Raw genomic sequence first — 22,404 nt, 5'->3', positions numbered from 1 at the left:
TACAATTTATTTCAAGATTGGATTTCTATACCACAAGCCAGGCGCGGATCCAGCCCTCAAAAAAGGTTGTGGTTACAGCACAGCCACCCGAAAATCGGCCAAGTGCGAGTCGGAGTTCGAACTCGTTCATGAACAATCATGACTCTTGCAAGTCTTAAACGATCATACATCCGATCTCAATAGACTGAAAGTGTGACGTCACAAGGCTATTAGGGGGCTACCTTATCAATTTGTCCAAGATACTCGATTCTCAGACAACGTTTCGCAGGTCAACGTTTCATAGAGGGATTTATTGGTAGATCTAACTTTTAGTCGACATTTGCTAGTCTTGGTTCACATACCGTTCAATTCGCTTTTGTGTTAATTAGCAGAACATTGGTAGAACAATTATTGTATGAATTTCGTTTGGCAGAGTAATCTTTTCGTTTAACGTTTGACTATTAGTAAAGTAACTTTTTTTTATATTTTATTTTTTAAATATTTCGTTGAGTAGTCTAGTCGACAAGTTCAAAATGGTCAAAAATATAAATAAAAATACTTGAAAAATACCTCATTGGAATTGAAACTATGTCTAGAAAAAAGGTATTCGAATTCGAATCGTTTATAAGCAAAAAAAATTACAGAAGTTATAAAAAATATGGTATTTTGTTTTTTGTCAATATCTCATAAACTATTAACATTTAACAAATGAAAACAAAAGATTCCTATAGTATTTTTCAAACAGAAAGGGTAAGTATGCTGATAGATTTTCATTCTCCCAAAATTGTATGTCATCTCAATACAATTTTGCGAGATGTGGAGCTTTAAGGATATAAATTGTATGGAGATGATATCTATCAGCGTACACTTCCCGTTTGAAAAATACTATAAAGAAGAGAAAATTTTCCAATAAAAAATCCAACTCTAGGTACTCTAAACTCTATTCGCTATAGAGTTTAATTTAACGTTAAAAATAGCCCTCCACGCCTCATTTTTGGGATGCGCGCGCGGCGTGAAAAAGCGAGTAAGTACGGAACATTAAATATTATTTTAAAGGTGGATTTTTAAACAAGATAGGCAGTTATTAATTAACACTTTTTTTCTCGAACTTTCGTCTCTATTGTACATTAATTTTTTTGTAATAATAATTGGCGTGAAAATATTTCGCTTCGTGGAGCCCATCTTATTTATACACTTAACAAGATCACGTCACAAAGAAATTAATAAAATTAATACTTTGTGTAAAATTTCATAATAATAGTGAAAATTGACAAAAAATTAAAAATCAGGGTAAAATTGTTAAATATAAAACAATATTATAACCAAAGTATTGTTTTTTTATAGCGTGATATTGCTTAGTACCTATATGTATAAGAAGAGCACCGATAACCGAAATATTTTTACGCCAATTATTTGAACATTTTTTTTTGTTTACATTTGCGATAATGACGTAAGAACGAGATTTCTTTTAAATTAATTATTCCCTAACTTAGGGCTATTTTCAGCGGTAAATGAAAACTACAATGAATAGAGTTATAGTACTTGGGATTTTTTATTGGAAATTTCCACTTCTTTAGGAATATTTTATTTTCATTTCTTAAATGTATTATAGTTTATGAGATTCGGCTAAAAACGAAATACCATATTTAAATTTTTCAACTTCCTGACTAGACTAAAGTTATTTTCGAATAAAGTGACAATTTAATTAAACTTTAACTAACAGTTAAATTAGTAATTTAGCAATTGCGGTAGGTACTTACAACATTCGGGTTGGCGATATATCGAAAATTGCAAACGATTTATTGCAGTCTATGGAGCACTTTTTATACATAGATAGATAAACGCAACGCTAACTACGCTAAAAAAACTCCTACAGCTGTAAATTAAAAGCTGGCAATATTTTTAAATATTGTACTAATATTTGTGAATGTTGAAGATTTCTAAGACTCCATAAGCTAAAAGTAATTGCCCCTGTTAGTAAATAATCTTTATTTTTTTACAAATAATTAGGACTCGTGGTGGCGAGAATTTCTAATTAACACCAGATGATCTGTTTTCGACTTGAGTAAGCGTGACAGTTATCAAACTATCAATTTACGAAAAGTAAATCCGCGTATCAATGTTATGCCAACCAACTAACTACCATAGCATCTGCGAAACTAAAATCGGCATAATTTTACTCGAGGAATTAATAGGGCACCCTATTAGGGTTATGGGCATGCCCATCGTGCCCACAACGGTGGATCCGCCCTTGCCACAAGCCATCGTTGGACTTGGTTGCTTCTGATATTCTATGGGAATAACAGTAGTGCTCGTTAGATGACGTTAATTAGATCTTCAGTATTCAGGTCGGGCTTAAAGATCGTGCTTACGGCACGACGGCGAGTCTTACTGGAATGGCCAATAAACGAACCTTAGGGCTACCTGCGTCCTACCGTCCCTTCCCAAAGCTTTCTGAACGCCCGCCTCAGAAAAACTCCTCCTTCTTCTTCCTAGCGTTGTCCCGGCATATTGCCACGGCTCATGGGAGCCTGAGGTCCGCTTGACAACTAATCCCGAGATATGGCGTAGGCACTAGTTTTTTTAAAGCGACTGCCATATGACCTTTCAACCCAGAGGGTAAAACTAGGCCTTGTTGGGATTAGTCCGGTTTCCTCACGATGTTTTCCTTTACCGAAAAGCGACTGGTAAATATCAAATGATATTTCGTACATAAGTTCCGAAAAACTCATTGGTACGAGCCGGCGTTTCAACCCGCGACCTCCGGTTTGAAAGTCGCACGCTCTTACCGCTAGGCCACCAGCGCTTAGATAAACTATGACCTAAAGTCCCTTAAGATCCGTAATTACCTCTGAAGCGTCTCTATGGGATGCCCTGAAATCTATGATGAGAATTTTCCTATTTTTATCAAAAACAAAAAAAAAACGTAACAACCACAGTTTTTGTCATCCACGATGACGCGCAGATTTGTCAAATCTAACCTTTAATAACATGACAATACGACTCAAGGCAGCCGTCTTCGTGATTGACACGATCTATCCATATAGGTAAGCGTAATTCGACTTCCGGGTGGCAGATGGTCTGTAGGCTTCCATAATAACAATCTTGGGTCTCTTTAGGTACGGAATATGATGATCTAAATTGTGTTATGAAAACTGAGAACTTAAATATTCTGAGAGACTGATTCTGATTCAACGATTTGTAATTTTTTATTTTTTATTTTGACGACCGCTCTGGCCTACTGGTTAGTGACCCTGCCTGGGAATGTCAGTAAGAGCATTTATTTGCGTGATGAGCACAGAAATTTGCTCCTGAGTCATGGATGTTTTCTATGTATTTAAGTATTTGTATATTATATAATTATATCGTTGCCTGTGTACCCGCAACACAAGCATTCTTGGCTTACCGTGGGACTTAGTCAGTTTGTGTGAGAATGTCCCTATAATATTTATTTATATATTATTTTAATGATACCGTATATCTCACGCGTACCAATAAAGGATGCCTCATTCTCATTATACGACTGCCAGTGCATTCCGCGTGCACAGTATTAACTACTAGTATCGTCAAAATTTTATCATAACAAGATTAAAATCGGCCTTCATTATAAAATATATTCAGCCATTTCAGTAGCAAATTTATCAGTAGCGTATATAATTCCTGATACTTACACCTCGATGGAGTCTTGGTACTGCAAAATAATGATATTGAATTCAATAATGCTAAAAAGAAAGATTTTTTATTGTCATAAATTTAAATGAAATATCAATTGTTGCTAGTTACGATTCTAGAGGTAGCAAAAATGTATACTTATTAGCAAGCTAAGTAAGTAGTTCAAATTCAAAGGACTTTTGGATGTATAACTTAACTTCTCAATCCGTTCCTACTAAGATTATATCCGCACATCAAAACTTGCCAAGGCAAATGCAATTTAGATTTGTTAAAATAAAGATTCAAAATAGAATGGAATGGGAAGCATTTTTATAGGTCGTTGGGCGCTCAGAGTATACATTTAACGAAGGCAAATTCTCCGTCTGCAGCTCATATTTCTTAGTTTTCCCCTTCACGAAGTAGCTAGGTTTATTCCCTCAAAACTGACAAGTTTTGACATCGAGCCAGTGCCGAATTGGCACTAGAAATGCTGTAAATTAAACCTAGACTGTAACAGGAACACGACCGAGTGTCATAAGACACTTTCAAAGTCTTCTAGTCTTACTACAGCTCGCCGAGCCGAGCCAAGTGAGTTTTTGCATTGATTTATTCAGGCGATGTGCATAGTGATGTGCCGAAGGAACAGCAGTGCCAAATTGCCGGTAATGGACGCCTTTGTTCCCCAATATATATTTTTTTTAATGCTTGATTTGTTGATGTAAATACAAAAATTACTTTTATTTATGCATATAAGATTTGAGGAATTCCGTCGATTCCTCATGGATCCCATCTTCAGATCTGAATGACCAGACAGAGTAAGACCAATCTGAATGTATACATTCAATCAAAAAAAGAATTTTCAAAATCGGTATAGTAACAAACATTAAAAAAACAGACAACAGTTGAGAATCACCTCATATTGAAATTTTCACGTCTGTTAAAAATACAATACAATACAAATACTCTTTATTGCACACCTCAATAAAAAAACAATACAAAGAGAAAACAACATCAGAAGTAGAGGTAAACAAACAGGCGGTCTTATCGCAAAAGAAAAAAAATGATTTTTACGTAATAATTCCATGCATTTATTTTGAGAAAAGCATATAAACGTATAAGCGTATGAAGCGTGAATAAGGGATTGCCGGCCTCGTATCCCTATGCAGTCTCGCTACGTTTGGCCGTCTATAACTACTTCGCCGCCAAACCTTTATTTCCCGGCCTCTGTACGAGTAGTAATGTATTTTTTAATGTGAAAGCGGCACATCACTTTTGTCCACGGGTTGCAAGCAGCCGACCGCAATGCTATAGCTCGAGCGTCTGTCAACGTTTCTCTGCATTTGAAAAGTGAAACCTTTATACTAGATTTAAGGGGCCCACTGATTAACAGTCCGCCGGACGGTATCGGTCTGTAAGTTGTTTTTTGTTCTGACAGGCCGATACCGTCCGGCGGACTGTTAATCAGTGGGCCCCTAAACATTAAACCGGACTTTTAGGGATTTCATTGACAAAACGTCTGTGGTGTACTTGGTTCTCTAAAAAAGGCGTCAGACGGTAACACAAGCTTGATAAAAAAACCATTGAATGTATTGGTTGTGGTTATGTGATGAGCGCTGGTGGCCTATCGGTAAGAGCGTGGGACTTGCAATGAGGTCGCGGGTTCAAAGCCCGGCTCGTACCAATGAGTTTTTCGGAACTTATGTACGAAATATCATTTGATACTCGTATTTACCAGTCGCTTTTCGGTGAAGGAAAACATCGTGAGGAAACCGGACTAACCCCAATAAGGCCTAGTTTACCCTCTGGGTTGGAAGGTCAGGTGGCAGTCGCTTTCGTAAAAACGAGTGCCTACGCCAAGTCTCGGGATTAGTTGCCCAGCGGACCCCAGGCTCCCCTGAGCCGTGGCAAAATGCCGGGACAACGCGAGTAAGAAGAAGATTGTGGTTATGTGATTAAGCTCCGCCGTGCGGTGATGCTTCTTGACCATAAATGCCATATTAATCAAAAAGCTTGCACAACCTTAACACTAGGTATTTTGGCGACCGATTCGCCAAAAAAAATGTGTCGAGCCGAGCGATTATATTTTACGTAATATTCACGAAGGCGTACGACTTCGACTTTTATATCAAAAGCTATATCACCACTGTTGCTTGTTATGTATCTATCTATTGCTAAGGTCACGGCGTCGCGACTTTTTAGATAAAGAAGCTGTATTGCTGGTATATTTTACTCAGCTTTTATACATTTGCTTACGCTCACAAGATGAAGCGACAACAACTTTGGAACTCCAATACATATAAGATTTTAGCGGCCTATGACATTGCGCCTAAAATCATTCGATTTTATTGCGTCGTTTTGTGATCGATTGCCTGGAGCGAGTTTGCTGTTTGGTGGAAATAGGCGAAGGCGTTTCTAGCAAATTCATCTCCAATGGTGATTCGGTTGAGGAGATCACGATTTATTTTTATTACAAAGTGGAAGGATTCTTAGATTTCTCCTACAGTACTTATGGCAGCACGTACTGGCTAAATTTAGAGTTATTTACTTATAATTCAGGATCCAAATTGCTAAAATCAAATATTTCATCAGATCTAAGCAACGAATTAGCAACAATCATATGTACAATTTGTTTGTACCTATAGAGATAAATACTTAAACAGATACTTCGATACAAAGCACGGGCTTATAAAATTAATTATTGACATCAATGCTACGTGTATACAATATTTACAGTACTGGCCAAAAATATATTACCTTAAGGGTTCCGTAGTCAACTAGGAACCCTAAAAAGGTTTACCGTAAAAACCTGAAGGTGATATATTTTTTGCCGGCACTGTACCCACACTGACTATGACCTCTCTTCTTTACGTGCTATAATGAAGGCGAACTTTCTCATAATTTCAACATAAAGTCAATTAAATTAATTCAATTTAAATTCTCATTTCAAGCTATAATTTAACTGGCCCTATTAGTAGTGTTACACTTGTATCATCTCACTAACCCGGGCTTAAGTGGTCAAACCGTTTACCCAGTGTTAAATTCTACGGGTAACCATGGTAACTCCCGGTTTAACCGGTTAACCCCGGGTTAGTGGGATGGTGCAAGTGGCCCTAACGGAGATAACCGGCTAAACCTGGAGTTACCATGGTTACCAGTACAATTTGACTACAATTTCATGACAATTGGTACACATAAGTCACCCATTTTATTTTATTTTATTCGGAAAACCAACAGCTTAAGTACCCATAAAGAACTCAGGACTACCAACTTCGGTAACGTAATCATTTAATTGTCTTATTTAGTTCGTGTAATCCAAGATGACGCGCAGATTTATTAAATCCATCATTGAACTTGTCGACAATACGAGTCAAGGCAAGCGTCTTTTGGAATGACACGCTCTATAGCTACCCTGCAATGTATTCTCGTTCCACGTGCAAGAAATTCCAAATTTAAACAGATTTTGAAACATTTGACTGTCATTCACATGCTCGTAAAGGTTGGTCAGACTCGGAGCCTTTTCGTTGTCGTTTGTAAACGCCCGCAGAACTTAAGATACACTGCTTAGCTAACTTAACACATTCCACTCATAGCCATTTTACGTATATCGCACTTTAAATTTAAAAGCACGTATACTTAACAACAACGACCATATAAACTTACGTCATAGCGCCATTCTTGATCCCACTCCAACTTAAGTCATAGAAGCAATCATAACAAATCTAAGTTGTAAGTTCGGGCCATTCCGGCTAAGTTAGGGGGGAGTCGGGCAACTGTAATGCACTCGGAGCCAAGTTCCTGGATTAATGCCGCAAGTCTGTGAGGGGCTCATATAATTGGCCAATAACTGTGGACCGTCGACACTCTAAATCCGAGGCTTCTGACGCTAAAATGAATTTTAACGCTCGAGTAAATAAAATGAATTTAGGATTTACTTAGGTACTCGTACCTATACCTAGTTAGCTTATGCTACGGTATTGGTACGGTGTGCAGCTTTCAAATTTGAGGTTATAAGAAACCCCGTTTCCTCAGATTTACGAATAATGAAATCGAGCGCTCGAGATCCTAAAATCGGCCCCCTGCGCTGTGTCAATTCATGCGATTGTGTTACCAAAAACACAAATTGGAAAGAAAAGAACATGGAGCCCCTCATGTTCCTTTTAGATTCAAGACTACTGGCAACACTGTGAGTGGTATGTCGCTTCGCTGTCGCAATTGAAATTTCTCTTCCTTCTTAATTAAGTGTTACCATGTAGGCTAAAGAAAAATCATGGTAAGCGCATGTTAAACTCAATCTAACACAATTGTTTAGTTATTGTGGGCTAGAAATTTAATAATACTGAATACGGACACATTTTTCATGACTAAAGTAATTAGGTAATTCTTCACACAATGACAGTGTTAAACAATCGTAAACTACAATTATATTCAAAAGTTACAGGTTGGATCATTTTTAAACACACACGACATTAATAGCCTTAGAAAATTTTAACGAAATGACGCAGAGGTGTAAATCACGCGCTAGTCCAATCCGATCTGATTAGTTTTAATTATTTAATTAATAGGAAAGTTATCCCTTACGTTGCAAATGTTGCAATGACGTCAATGAGTCAATATTGCAACTCAGCGTTTACGCTCTGTTATAGCCAACCCTGTAATATATACGATCAGCGAAACAGCATCCTCAAAATCTAGCATAAATAATTAATAAACCATTTCAAGTAAACGTATCTCCCCAAGTTAAATTAACCATTATAGTCAGACAATAACTTAGCCGAAGCTTCAATCCTGGCACTCTAAGCCGAAGTTGTAAGTCGTGCTACTGCAGCGTGCTAGTACGCACGTCGGTGACCACGGTCTTACCTGCCCCCCTCCCTCGGGGGGGTTAGACCGCACTTTATATCCCCGCAATACCTTCAAGTGCTAAGATTAGAGAGGCTAGATAGTGCACCACCAAAGTTATAGTTGTGTACCATGTACATACCTACTCCGTAGCAAGGATAGGTGAATCTCCATACAAAGCCGTAACATATAAATTGTACGTACAGTGAGTTGATAGTATGAACACATTATGAATAAATTCATTTATAAAGTGACCATACAATTTTGCGGCTGGGTGTAGATTCAGCTGCACAGAAGTGATCCCCTGCGTAGAAATTTGTATTCAAAGGTGCTAAGTGATTAGTATTGTACAGTCAGCGTCAAAAGTAGCGGATCAAATAACTTCATAAGTATCTACCATTCTGTAACGGCTTACCAAAAAGTGATGTCTTTAATATAGAACAACTAAGACCGTAAAAGATATACTTTTGAACGTGAATTTTAGAAATTTATCTATATTTGGAAAAGTTATCCGGGATGTCAGATACTTTTGGCGCGTTGTTTCATCCGCTACTAATGATGCTGACTGTACATGGTTTTATTTATTATGGTCGGGCTGAAATCTAACTAAATGTTACTGCTATTTAAGTATTTATATTTACTAGTCTCTGCTAACGTGGAAGCATAAAATTGCAATTGTCTGACCCGCTATTGTAGCAGGTAACAAAACTACTAGACCCGGGTACGTCTTTAAACTACGTCCAAAAGCAGCACAGTCAGCACGTCCACAGCACAGCGGATGTCACTCCAGATCTAGAGCAGAGCCCAACTGAGGAAGTACCTTACAGAAAATCGAAGCCAAATAATACTAGACCCTTCTCATAGTGTTGTGTTCCTGCCTGTGGGTAAGGCTGGCAGAGCTCAACGAGGGTGCGGAGTGTTAGGGTCGGCAACGCCCACGTAACTTCTCTGGAGTTGCCGGCGTACATAGGTTACGGAGACTGCTTACTATCAGGCGAGCCGTATGCTTGTTTGCCACCGACGTAGTATATACAAATAACTACAATGAAACGAATGAAAGCAATAACTTTTGTACACAATTTCATACGAGTCATACTTCAAGTGAAGCAAAAAATGGATAACGTGTCGTATCAAAAAGTCAACCAGCCGATGCGATTCAGAGAACGCTGAAAGATGCTCCATTGACGACAGAGGTAGCTCTTTTAAACAAGTTGTTGATGACGGCGAACGGTACCAATCGCCACTTAAAATGCCTTGCTAGCTGGTACGTTTTCGTAGGTAAATGTGTGCCAAAATAGATCACAGACGGAGTAGGTATCAAGGATTGGACGACGATAGCAAACAAGCGATGGAATAAAAATCATTTCGAAACTTGTTAAATGCTTCTCGGCATAAATGTTACTGATGATTAACCTTTTTCTATAATTGTTACATCTTAAATACAAGCCGCTACACATTTAACATTTCCCTTATGTAACGACAAAAGAGCGCTACTACAGTGTCACGTCTATACGATATAATCTCGCGCTTTCTCCAGACTTCTCATTAATATGCACACTGAAACTAACCATATTTCCTCTGCATGAAAGACTACATTTGCGTAACTGAATCCGGGTTTCGGGAAGGTCTGAGCCCGGATTTTCCGGACGTGTCGTAGGGCTGCCAAATTGGTGAGACTTTGTCTAAACATAATAATAAAGTAACTCGTGTGTGTCCTAGTTGTAGATACATTGAATTATAAGTATAGTCTTATAACACTTGAGTTAAGAGGCCAATGTCCTTGAAATTGATGTTACTTAAACAGTTTTTTAAGAAACACTATTTATTTTAGTCAAGTAAGAAAAATATATGTTCATATTAATTATATTTCAAAGACCGTGGTTGTACTCGATACATGATTGAACGAAATCGGCTCGATAGAAAATAATTGCAAAGATTGGTCTTAACATCACAATTAAACGGTTCTATGTCTGTATTGTTTTGACCTATGGGTCTGCAATTAAAATCACAATTTCAAAACATTTATATCTAAACCGCTGTTGAGTAAAATATTACACTAATAATCCACTTTTTTTTATTTAAATATTTTTCTTATTATTCCCTTGCCCAGGCCCAGTAACATGCGACAGTGCTATCTCATTTACTCCGATAGAAATAGACAGTGTGCGCGCTTTAGGTATTGACAGCCTCTTAAGGATAGGTTATTAATAGGATAAGGTAAATTTGAAATTAAAATCAAGCTCTGGAAAATTACAGTCACCACCAAATGTAACGGATGGCTACGCGTCAAACGTGTAGGTACCTTTATAGTTCGATTCTCTTAGCGCCACTTGCACCCTCGCACTAACGTGTCAAATTGTACTGGTAACCATGGTAACTCCAGGTTTAACCGGTTAATCCCGTGTTAGTGGAATGGTGCAAGGTCCTCGCCTTAATAGTTTAACAAAAAAATATGTCTCTGAAAAAAATATGGGTTAACCGGTTAAAGCTGAAGTTGTCACGGTTACCAGTACAATTTGACACTAAGTTAACGGTTCAACTGCTTAACCCCTGGTAAATGGATGGTGCAAGTGGGCCTATGTAGAACAATTTAGATGTGACACATACTTTTGAACGTGAAATGTAGTTATATGTATATATTTGGAAAAGTACTTCTGGTGCGTTGTTCCATCGGCTAATATTGATGCTGACTGTACTATGTCCTTTTGTCTACGACGTAGAACGACATTTCATTTCTTCAAGTTATAATTCCTATAAAGAGAAAAGATTTACCGATGGACACTAGGGACGAAAAGCTCATCGAGTGACGGCAATGTTATTTTCCAGTAGGCACAGTGGCGGACTGTAATTGTTGAGCCATTTAGGGTTTACTTTACATTGGATATATCATACCGTTAGTGTTAACAGCCAAATTAGCTTGAACCCTAAATGGCTAAACGATTAAAGTCCGTGACTGTACCTACTGTAAGACGTAGCGTAGGGTAGCAGGAAGCGTAGCAGTTGGCAAAAATTCTGCGCTGCAAGACTGTAGGTTCATCTGTTTTGCAACATTATAGTTTAAACTGTTGCAATTGGAATTTTACATTAAACCGGTCGTAACATTTGATTGTTTATAATCAAGCGACAACCCTGAGCCGCTGCAATCTAATTAAATTCTGCGCCGAGACGTTTGGCATTATTATCTCCTTAATTACTCAACTTCAGGAAACAAAGATTGTTGTCCCAACATTAACGCAGAGCAAGCTTCTGCAACTCCTTATCCCACTCCACTTGAAGCACGAATCATTCAATATTCAATGTAAATTAAACAAGATTAAGTAAAAAGTGCAACTACACTGTCGGCCACGTTTCCATTGTTAATTATATGCTTTTAATTTTAAATTAGTTTTGCTAGAAATCACAGGACCATTTTTATTGCATTTTACTGATCTTAAAAAATGAAGTATAGTAAAAAATACAAAATTACTTTTGCTAACTAAGCAAATGAAATTAAGCATAATTTACAATCTATGAAAATCATAAAATATAAAATGCTTCTGGCGGTTAAAATGTGTATTGTCTCTTTCTAACAAATACGAACGTAAATGTGTTAGATACAAACACAAAGCACACAGATGGATAAACGTTACCAAACATATAGCTTCAGAGGGTTTCGCAAATTTTCCAGCAGCTCAGCAAGCGAGGTGTTCAAAATGCTCCACGCGTGCCCTTTAGGTGCAGTAAGTTCGTGTTCTTCTCGCTCTCTCACTTAGCGTAAGCAAGAGTGAGATGGAAGTGCGTGCCCGGGAGCGCGGATATTATGTTTTTTGATTTGATTTTTTTGTACGTTATAATAAATAAAAGGTAATCGATACGTTCCCTCAAACATGACATCGCCGATTTTTTGAAGCAATTTAGATTTTGTGCATAACTTGTTAAAAAAAAAATTATGTGCGTGATTTTATTCATTCGAGCGAAAGTCAAAAACTCAGGTTTCGAATCTATCCAGGCCCTAGAGAAAGGCCTCAACATTGCTAATTAAATTTATGGCAGCCGCATTGTGATCCAAAAAAGCGCTACGACTTTATTCCGTTTTCTGAACGTACTGCACTTTAATAACATTAAAGTTATGTTCAGATAATTTTAAACATCATGTCCGCTTATTGAGCAAAAGTGCTCAATGTACTCGTACATTGGCCTGAGAAAATTCGGGATTTACAAAACTTCTTGTTTAAAACAGACTACAAGGTCGATGAAAGTGCAATACGGTTGGCTGGAGCTGTTAAGCCTAGTGATGTGCTTTACGGGGAATATTACCCGTGCGCAGACATTTCTGGCAAATGCCGAACGTCAATTTTCTTCTTCATCCTAGCGTTTTCCCGGCCAAGCGTCAGGGTCCGCTTTCCTACTTAATCTTCTCCACTTTGCCCGGTCTTTGTTTGTTCTTTTCCATGTCTGCTGTCACGACGTCCAGCCAGCGCTTCTTATAGGCCTGAAAATTGTACAAGAGAATGCTATAAAAGTTTCCAAATATGCCTTCTAGCAAGTGGAAGCGTTATAGATTGAACGACTGAAGGTGGTGTGAGGTTACATGTAGCAAAAGGTATAGTAGGCAAAATAGTATTAGTAACAAACGTACGTACTTATACTCTTTAACGATACGCTTAAAAAATATTTACGTTGATAATAACGGCTTTCGGCTTCGGCTTCGGCTCAAACCTCGATTGTGCTGTATAGAGCGGAAGAAATCGTTTTGGAAGAAAATGCAAAAATATTACTAATCATTCGATTAGGATCTTTATCAAGAGGTTAAACTTACTGGCAATATTGTTGGTCTCAGTGGTGCATTACTAGCTAAGCCAGTCCGGTGAGCCGCGCCGAACCGTGGCACGGTACACTTAGCTCTTGACTTGGGTATTTGCTCGTTTAGATCATCATTCCCATATTGTAACATGAAAATTCGAAAAGGAAATGGTGTGCATTGATTGCCGCGTGAATGTATGCACCATATTTTCAAATTTTAAGATTATTCATCTTACCTTAACACAAAATCATGTACATGTCTCAGTGCTGGACACTGTCACAATAGTTACTATGGTTTAGACGGAGTAGGTCACTTTTTTTACGTCACTTTCGAGTTAGGTCACGTTCTGAGGCTTTTGCTCGTTTAGATTATCATTCCAATATTGTATCTAATATGAAAATTTGAAAAGGAAATTGAGTGCATTACGGCGTGAATCTATGCACCATATTTTTAAAATTTAAGATTATTCATCCACCCTTTACAGAAAACAACGTAAATATCTCATTGTTGGAAACTGTCTCAATAGTTACTACGAGCTACGGTTTAGGCGGAGTAGGTAAATTTTTTTACGACGTCACTTCAGGGTTAGGTTGCGTTCAGAGAACGTCACTTTCTGAGTTCGTTACTTTATGAGTTGGCCACTTTACTTTATGAGTTCTCCACTTCCTGAGTTTGTCACTCTCTGAGTATGTCACTTTCTAAGAACGCCGCTTTCTGAATACGTCACTTTTTTAGCATAGTAAGATTTAAGCATATACCTGCACGAACAATGGATACCTACCAGCAATCAGAGCTGTATTCGGTAACGGTCGCTTTTATGTCCGACATACAGGGCGTTTTTTTTCAGTGGCAAATGAAGGGATATACGAATCTATAAACGTTAGCGGGAAACTGTCCTAAGGTGACGTTCGGAGTAAGACTGCACCAGCATTACTGCGGCAGTATTCCAATGTCACATTACTGCCGAAAATGTCAAATTTAATATTAAATATAACGATGAATTAACATTTTGTCATTTACTGCAGTAATGCAGTCGACTGCAATAGTACTGCAGCGTGACAATACTGCCGACTGCAATATACCGCAAATGTCAAAATGGATGTTGCTGCCCCGATTTGGACATTTGCAGCGATATTGCAGGCGGTAGTATTGGGAGTTAATTCTAAATATACATAGGTAGAAATACCTAATACGTACATTGGTCTATTTTTGGCTTGTCGAATAATCTTACTCGCAAAATTTAACCATTGTTTGCCTCCTAAATTGATATAAATAAAATACAAAATTATTTTATTCCCTACACACAACAGAAACAGTAAATATTGTCCCAAAATTTACGCGAAACATAAATCCGTCCCTTCAAAACAAAAACACGTCACTTTATAATATAACGGGCAAGTTTACGGCCTCCCGAGAAAAATAGAGGGGGGTTTACCCCCTCCGCGATTGTTAATTCAGTTACAATAAAACTGTTGTTGTTCGCAAACGGCTCGACAGCAGGAATGTTTCCGGTTCCGGTAACTGGGTTGTGGCGCCGGATGCTTCCCGAAACGATGGAATTCTCCTGGAGGGTAGTTGCCCGCAAACTTACCTTTCAGTTAATATATTATTGCATTAAACTATGCCGTGAGCCTCTTGCTTGTTTGATATGGCGTCTAGGAGTGCGTATAATATCTTCATTCATTATTTTTTTCATAAGAAAAACATATTATGTGTACCGGTGCTTCGTTCGCACACTTACACTTATTAGAAATGAAACTCCGATCAACTGGAAGGGTGGTGTTGAAGCAAAATTCTTTCTACATTATATTTTTCTTCTCATGAATCTAAATGGCTCAATTGTGTCCTTAAAGCTTGTCTTAAACAATTTAACTTTAACAATAGGTATTTGGAATTAGAGGCTAATTACATATATGGACAAGTACGAGGCGAAATGCACTCGCGACTGACATCATTTAGATATAATTTTAATATCACAAATGTAAGTTTGAATTGGCGTCTTATCCACCTTAGCTATTCCTTTCATATTAAATATTCAGAAATGAAGTGCAGATTTCATATAAAAATTTCAAAAACGACGGGCAGGCTTATATAGCCTTAGAGACAGCCGTAAGTGGCCTTCGGCCTTCCGTAAACTTGTGAGCTGCGCCTTTCGTTCTTGACAGGACCTCGGAGCTTATCGTCGAGACTACAGCCTGGCAGTTCTCCTTTAACATACATAGTAAGAGTGGTCGTTTCCGACACTTTCGTGTAGTTTAGCATTTGGCCTCGTACCTCGAGTTTTGGGACCTCTTCCTCATGCTAATCGCGATCTGTCTCGCTAGCAGTGGCGGATCGTTCAAAGAACTCGATTCCCACCGGCTTGTCTAATTTCAGCCCGTTGAGTACTTTCACGATCGGTTCATGGAGAAAAGGAAAGCAATATTAGCTCCGGGTTCCCTACGAATATTTCAGACGCGCCGCCACTGCTCGCTAGTATTGTGCTTTACATGGTGTCCTCATAGTAAATGTATCATCATATTATTCAGTTACCATACTAATTAAACGTCTTTGCAAATAAAAATATAATTACTGGATGATTTTGGGGTCGTGATCCCGAATGTCAAAAAGGAATTAAGATGGTCATACTGAACAAGATTTCCCATGGGATCGATATGAAAATCGTGAAAAAAATATACTCCTGGGCCCATACATTTCGTCTATTTCGGGCCCTCAAGTATCCAATAGATTTCGCGGTTAGGCCCAATTTGCGATTTTGTGGTTAGTTCCATGGGGAAATTTGTTTAATATTAAACAAACCACACATTTCATACGACCAAAAAAAAAATGATTACCTACCGGTTAAAACCTAAAGGTTATGGCGCCATCGCTCGAAACGATGTCGCCATACCTTCGGCCTTTGATCTCTTAAATGGCGCCACTTTTTGATATTTAACAAATTAGACACGCATCATTAAAAAATAATGATCAAAGACAAAAAGCGTTCTAAAAGTTTTAATCACGTGTCGAAAGATGGCAGTAAAACTGCTGTGGCCACAAAGTTTTCTTTGACAATTCCCCTCTATTTCAAGTTCTCTTTGATACGACTAAAACCCCAAAATCACCCAGTATAATTATAGTGTCCACGAGTATAACTAAAGTTGGCGTTTGTCGACGTGAGAGCGCTCAATAGCAGTACTTGTCTCTTTTAATTGCGTGGTGATAAAAGTGACGTCAATATATTACATCTTACATCAACAGCGTACATCATACGCAACCAGTGGGCGTTACACGTGGAATAATATTGAAGTATAAACACTTTCCTCATACGGATATCATATTGGTAAGGGCCCTAGGGCACTTAATCGGCATGGGCATAAACGGGCGTTCATTGACCCCTTTTCTTCCCGGAGGGAATGCTGGACAGCGAATTTAATCAACGGCCCAATACGTGGTGAGATAACATCTGCTTTGTGTTATAGTAAGCAATATATTTGGTTTCACGTTCTCAGATAAATAGATAGGTACTTAAGTATTAATTTAGCTTTAAATAATAAGTATATTTTTGTACAATGTTTATATGGATTTATTTATTTACTTGATTCAAATATTACTTACAACTAGAAATCTATTTTTTCGGTTCCCGAGATACAGGTTGCGCCTAGTTTAGGGTCAAATTTAATTTATTTTAAGTTCAATCTGTTAAAGAATTGTATTGTATAGTATTATGGTTGGTTGAGTGTTGTTGAGGTTGGTACGAGTATATGGTCGTAATTTTTATGAGAATATATATTTTAAAACGCTAACCGAGTTGATATGATGATGTAGTCAGAAGGTGGTCAAAGGAACTTCTCGACGATAGAACCCAACTAAATTGAGTTAGGCCTATTAAAAAGGTCTCAAGGAGGAGTTGATAGAAACAAAGGACAAAAAGTACAGTCAACCGCCACATTGGCGCCCATGGGTTTAATATACAGGATGATTTCGGGGTCGTGGAGCAAGAGAACAAGACATCACACAGAATTCAAAGATTAGTCTAATGATGTTGCTCATTATTTATTATCACCAATTTATGATTATTTTTCAGATGACAAGTAGAAAAAAACATGTTTGCATACAGTTTGGTCACCCTACTCAATGTGACGTCTTGTCGCTTTCCATACAGCGTATGTCAAAAGTCATAGGGTGACCATGATTACTTCGTATAAGATTAATTTTACTTGATAAATAATAAAAATCAAACTAATTATCTTTCAATCATCAAATACTACCGTATGATAATGTAAATCATTTATAGATTCAGAAAAAGTGGTTCTGGATCACTACCCAGATATCACCCTGTATATGTCGCAGACAAATTGTTAGAATCCACCTTTTTTTTTATACTACGTCGGTGGCAAACAAGCATACGGCCCGCCTGATGGTAAGCAGTCTCCGTAGCCTATGTACGCCTGCAACTCCAGAGGAGTTACATGCGCGTTGCCGACCCTAAACCCGCCCCCCCTCGTTGAGCTCTGGCAACCTTATTCACCGGCAGGAACACAACACTATGAGTAGGGTCTAGTGTTATTTGGCTGCGGTTTTCTGTAAGGTGGAGGTACTTCCCCAGTTGGGCTCTGCTCTAGATCTGGAATGACATCCACTGGCTGTGCCCTACCACACAAAGCGAGATGAAATTCACAATGCCCATACCTCTCTTTCACAATGCCCATACCTCTCTTGTCTTTTACAAACGGCGTCGTCATTTTACAAACGTGAACCGTTATGCAAATTGCCGAAGGCAAATTGTTAGTGCGCTCAGCTGTGTCAACGTAAACTTGATGGTTGCCTGAAGGTGACCATGGTTTGGTGTTTTATAAATATTAACTTTTATACCACACCACCATTCTTACGGCTACCAAAATCTCAAGGTCACCCACAACCGAATCAAACCACCCCACTATCCATGTGGTCTTGTCTGTCCTACCCCTAGAGAGCCATTGCAAAATCGGAGGCGCGCTCAAGCAGAAGGAGTGCTCTTCCGCAGCATCACCTTTTGTAAAACGCGCCGCCGTTTGTACGATTTGACTGCGACATATACAAAATGACTTTTTATAAAAAAGTGTTACCCTTTTATGTTTCCATGGGTGAAGACGATGATAAAGAAAGTAAAACTATATATAATTTTGTCAGCATACGTCACATAACTTTAAACAATCTTGATACTAAGTACGCACGTTTAGGGTTATTTTCGTTCAAAGCGTAAAAAAGCATGTATTCCAATCCGTTCCATGGTATTACTGAGAAATATTTGCTTCTAGTTGCAAAACTCATCACAACAAATGCTATATTCGAAGCCAGTTTCAGAACCTTTACATAAAGATTACTCGTGTGTGGGTGTTGAATTTAAATTAGGCCAGTATCCTGAATGAGCATCGACACATTTTCGCGGCGATTTTCACTCCTTTGTATCTAGTACCGCTGCGATATGACTTCGGCTAACCCGCAAGCGCAGTAGTAGCTTATCAGTACTGCAACCAGCCAAGAGAGAACTGAGGTAAACGTGTAGCCCGAGTGTTGCCACTGCCATACTGGGCGATTCTATCAATCAATTGGTAGTGGGCAAGTTACATTTCTGGGGAGAACTGTTCTGGAATAGTGACTGCGAAGCAGATAATTTGAACATTTTGAACCCATGAAAATATTTCTCGGAAGTGGTTCATCGTTCTATAATATTATCAGCTAGGCGTCTTCCTACCTATTCAAATTTTGGACAAACCTTCTACATATATTAAATAGCTGATTTCTGGCTAACTAATATACTAAAAACTAGCTTTTTTACACAACTAGAATAGTATACTCGTATACTATGTGCCTGCATGTTTACTACGAGTTTAAATGGTTAACTCGAGGTTAACTCCGAGTTAGTTGGTTAGGTACTTTCGTATAGAACATTCAGAATGTTTCACTATATTTCATTTCTCATGCTCTGAAATTGGGTCATTCATAATCTAAGAAGTGCGCTGAAAGTGACACGTTTCTACTCTACTGCGTTTTACCTGGCCAGTAGGTTTTTTTTTCATTTTTGTTTTTCAATAAATATTTATGATTTAAGTTTGAATGGATTTATTGTAAATTTTTCATTCTGATTCCATAAATAACGATACTTTGACCTAGATTGTTAATTAAAAGTTCCCTCAAGAAATGTTATACTTAGTGATGTTTTTTTAAATACACATGTATTTTACTTTCCTCGTATTTGAAATGAAAAGCAGAGTGTGAATGTCATGATTTATTTATGTTTATATCTAAGATAGCAGTTAATTAATAATTATACTGTGGCAACATTATCATATTACCCCGATTAATACAGGGGTAGTTGGGAAAATAACATTATATTGTTGGCAACACGGTAGTTTTAGCAAGTGGTGGGGACACGAAAAATATTAGACAGGCTCGTTCGCTTGGGTCGAGGCCGTCAAAGAGGACGCATCATAAAAGACTGGTTAGGTCAGAGTACCTGCAAGTGCCTCGATTGCTGTAGTACTCGTAGTAATAGTTTAGAGTAACCAATGCGAGGAAAACCACCTCATGAGTGTCGGGTGAAAGGCATCATTTTAGTCTCGGACTAAATATTGCTTAACTATCCCGGCTGGAATGAGTACATTTCAACCCTTGGTTAACAATCTACTATTTAATTGTAAAGTTGGGTACTGTAAAAAGGGAATGCGGTCTAACCGTGGTGGCGAATATAAACGCAGACGTAGATTTCTGATATTATATGTTTTTTTCTTTTAGCAAGACCATACACATCGACTATTCTTAATAACTGCCACCCCCCAATGCTCGTCTGCAGATGTTTATTCATCTGGCAGGGCGATAGTTTATAACTTTAGTGAGTTATCTTCAAAAAGACAGAAGGTTTCCAACCTTCACAGTACCTACCTACCTACTGTTTCATCGCAACTGTGGGTAAGCCTCTGTGAAATAAAATACCCAGCGCGAGGGTAGGTAATATTGTAAGTAATATCGAGTGGTGTGACAAGGGTCCGGCCTTATCTCCGCGTACGTGCCCTATTGATTCCTCCTAAAACATCGGATTATGCCCGGGGCGGTTATCTTGCGGTTTATACCGAATAAGGTACTTCGAACGTGTACGGAGAGCTAGTGTAACTCATGGATATGGGGTATTGAGAGCGGGTTGAGTGAGATATAGTTAGGGTTAAACTATTAAAATTTATGAAAATTGAGTTTTGAAGTGAATTCTGTGAATGCGAGTCAACGCTGAGTTGAGTATATTACATGTGGGATTTACAAGGCAAACCTTGACACCCTTGATTTAATTTATTTATGTCAATATCTCACCGGTCGGTTGGAAGAAATCGCTTTTTGACCGCGAATTGTTTACATTTACTTTAAGAGGGTAGGCCACGGCCGCCCCGAAATATCCTTTTCATACATAGTCCTCATATACCTCTTTGGAAATCACATTTTCAAAAATATTTTTACAGTTTGTTGCATTATCAACCACAGCTATCATTGTTTGTTTTCTTTTCGAATCTTTAGTTATTATAAAAGTTAAGAGCATGTAAAAAAATGTTTTTCGCTACAAATTTTTACACAAATAAAAAATCGAAAAAAGTAAAACAAAACATTTTTCATAATGTCAATATCCAGAGAGGAAAATGGGGACTACATTTCTATGGAGAAGCGGCCATGGCCTATACTCTTAATATGTGTGTACCAATTTGATGTAAGTATATTTTTTCATTTAGGGTACGAAACAAAGGTTAAAATGTATTTTGACGACCGGTTTGGCCTAGTGGGCAGTGACCCTGCCTACGAAGCTGATGGTCCCGGGTTCAAATCCTGATAAAGGCATTTATTCGTGTGATGAGCATGGGTATTTGTCCCTGAGTCATGGGTGTTTTTTATGTATTTAAGTATTTATATATTATATATATCGTTGTCTAAGTACCCTCAACACAAGCCTTATGGAGCTTACCGTGAGACTTAGTCAATTTGTGCAATAATGTCCTATACTATAAATAAATAAATAAATAAATAAATTTTATCTTTAGATATAAGCCCATTGTTTGTCGAAAGAACCTGTACAAAAATATTAATATTTAGTTTTTCGTTAGTTATCTATTCTAGTTTAGTTTGGATTAAGGTGAAGCGATGTAAATTGAGTTTGTAGTTCCTATGAACTAAGGAGCTTATTATACTGAAGCAGAGCCGTGCTATAGGATATAACTATTAGAACAGCATAAGCGGATGATCCGTAGTAGTCGTAGGTGCAGCTCATAAAATACGGCGTACCGTGAACAAAAGATTTCATTTGGCAGGTTTGGTCCTTGGGGCCCAAGGATGAATTTAAGAAGTGAAACTTCGTCGATTTTTGATGTAGGGGGGGGGGGGGGGGGGGCTCTCACTTTATCTTGATATCAATATCATTTAAGCAAGGTTGGTATCATATTGACACTTATGAAGTAAAAATATTCTTTATTATTCCTTCACCCTTAAATCGCTGAATCAATTTTGTTAAAATTTGGTATAAAGATAGTTTTTTGGTATAAAGAAAATTTGGTTAAAGATGAAGATGGAACTTGGAGGCGTAGAAAGAATAGGGAGCTAGAGGAGCTGGTTGCGATGCCCAATATAATTGGCGAAATCAAGGCCACACGACTCCGCTGGCTCGGTCACCTAGAGAGGATGGGAGAGGATCGTGCCGTGAGAAGAGCGTATGTGGGGCACCCGGGTGGAAAACGTCCGTCTGGGCGTCCCAGATACCACTGGAGCGACGAAGTCCTAAAAGACCTGTTCGCCCTCGGAATACCCAACTGGCGTGAAGTGGCGCAGGATAGGGCAGAGTGGCGCTCTCTTGTGTCAGAGGCCAAGATCCTGTTTGGGTCACTGAGCCAGTGAAGAAGAAGAAGAAGAATAAAGATAGTTTTAGTCCCGAGGAATAAAAAATAATACTTTTTATCCCTTTAGTCATCTCTTAAGAGTATGAAAAGGAAGGTGGAAATTTGAAGGGGAAATCAATAATCGGTGAAGGTTTGTATGGGGAATCAATCAAGGGGATTTAGATGAAATCTACGTCTACACCAGTGGTGGGCAAAGTACGGCCCGCGGGCCAGCTCCGGCCCGCGCAAGGCTTTCACCCGGCCCGCCGCCGGTCCTTCGAAATA

Source organism: Cydia pomonella, chromosome 17 (genome assembly GCF_033807575.1).
Source record: "Cydia pomonella isolate Wapato2018A chromosome 17, ilCydPomo1, whole genome shotgun sequence".
NCBI lineage: Eukaryota > Metazoa > Arthropoda > Insecta > Lepidoptera > Tortricidae > Cydia > Cydia pomonella.
This window is presented reverse-complemented; position numbering follows the sequence as displayed.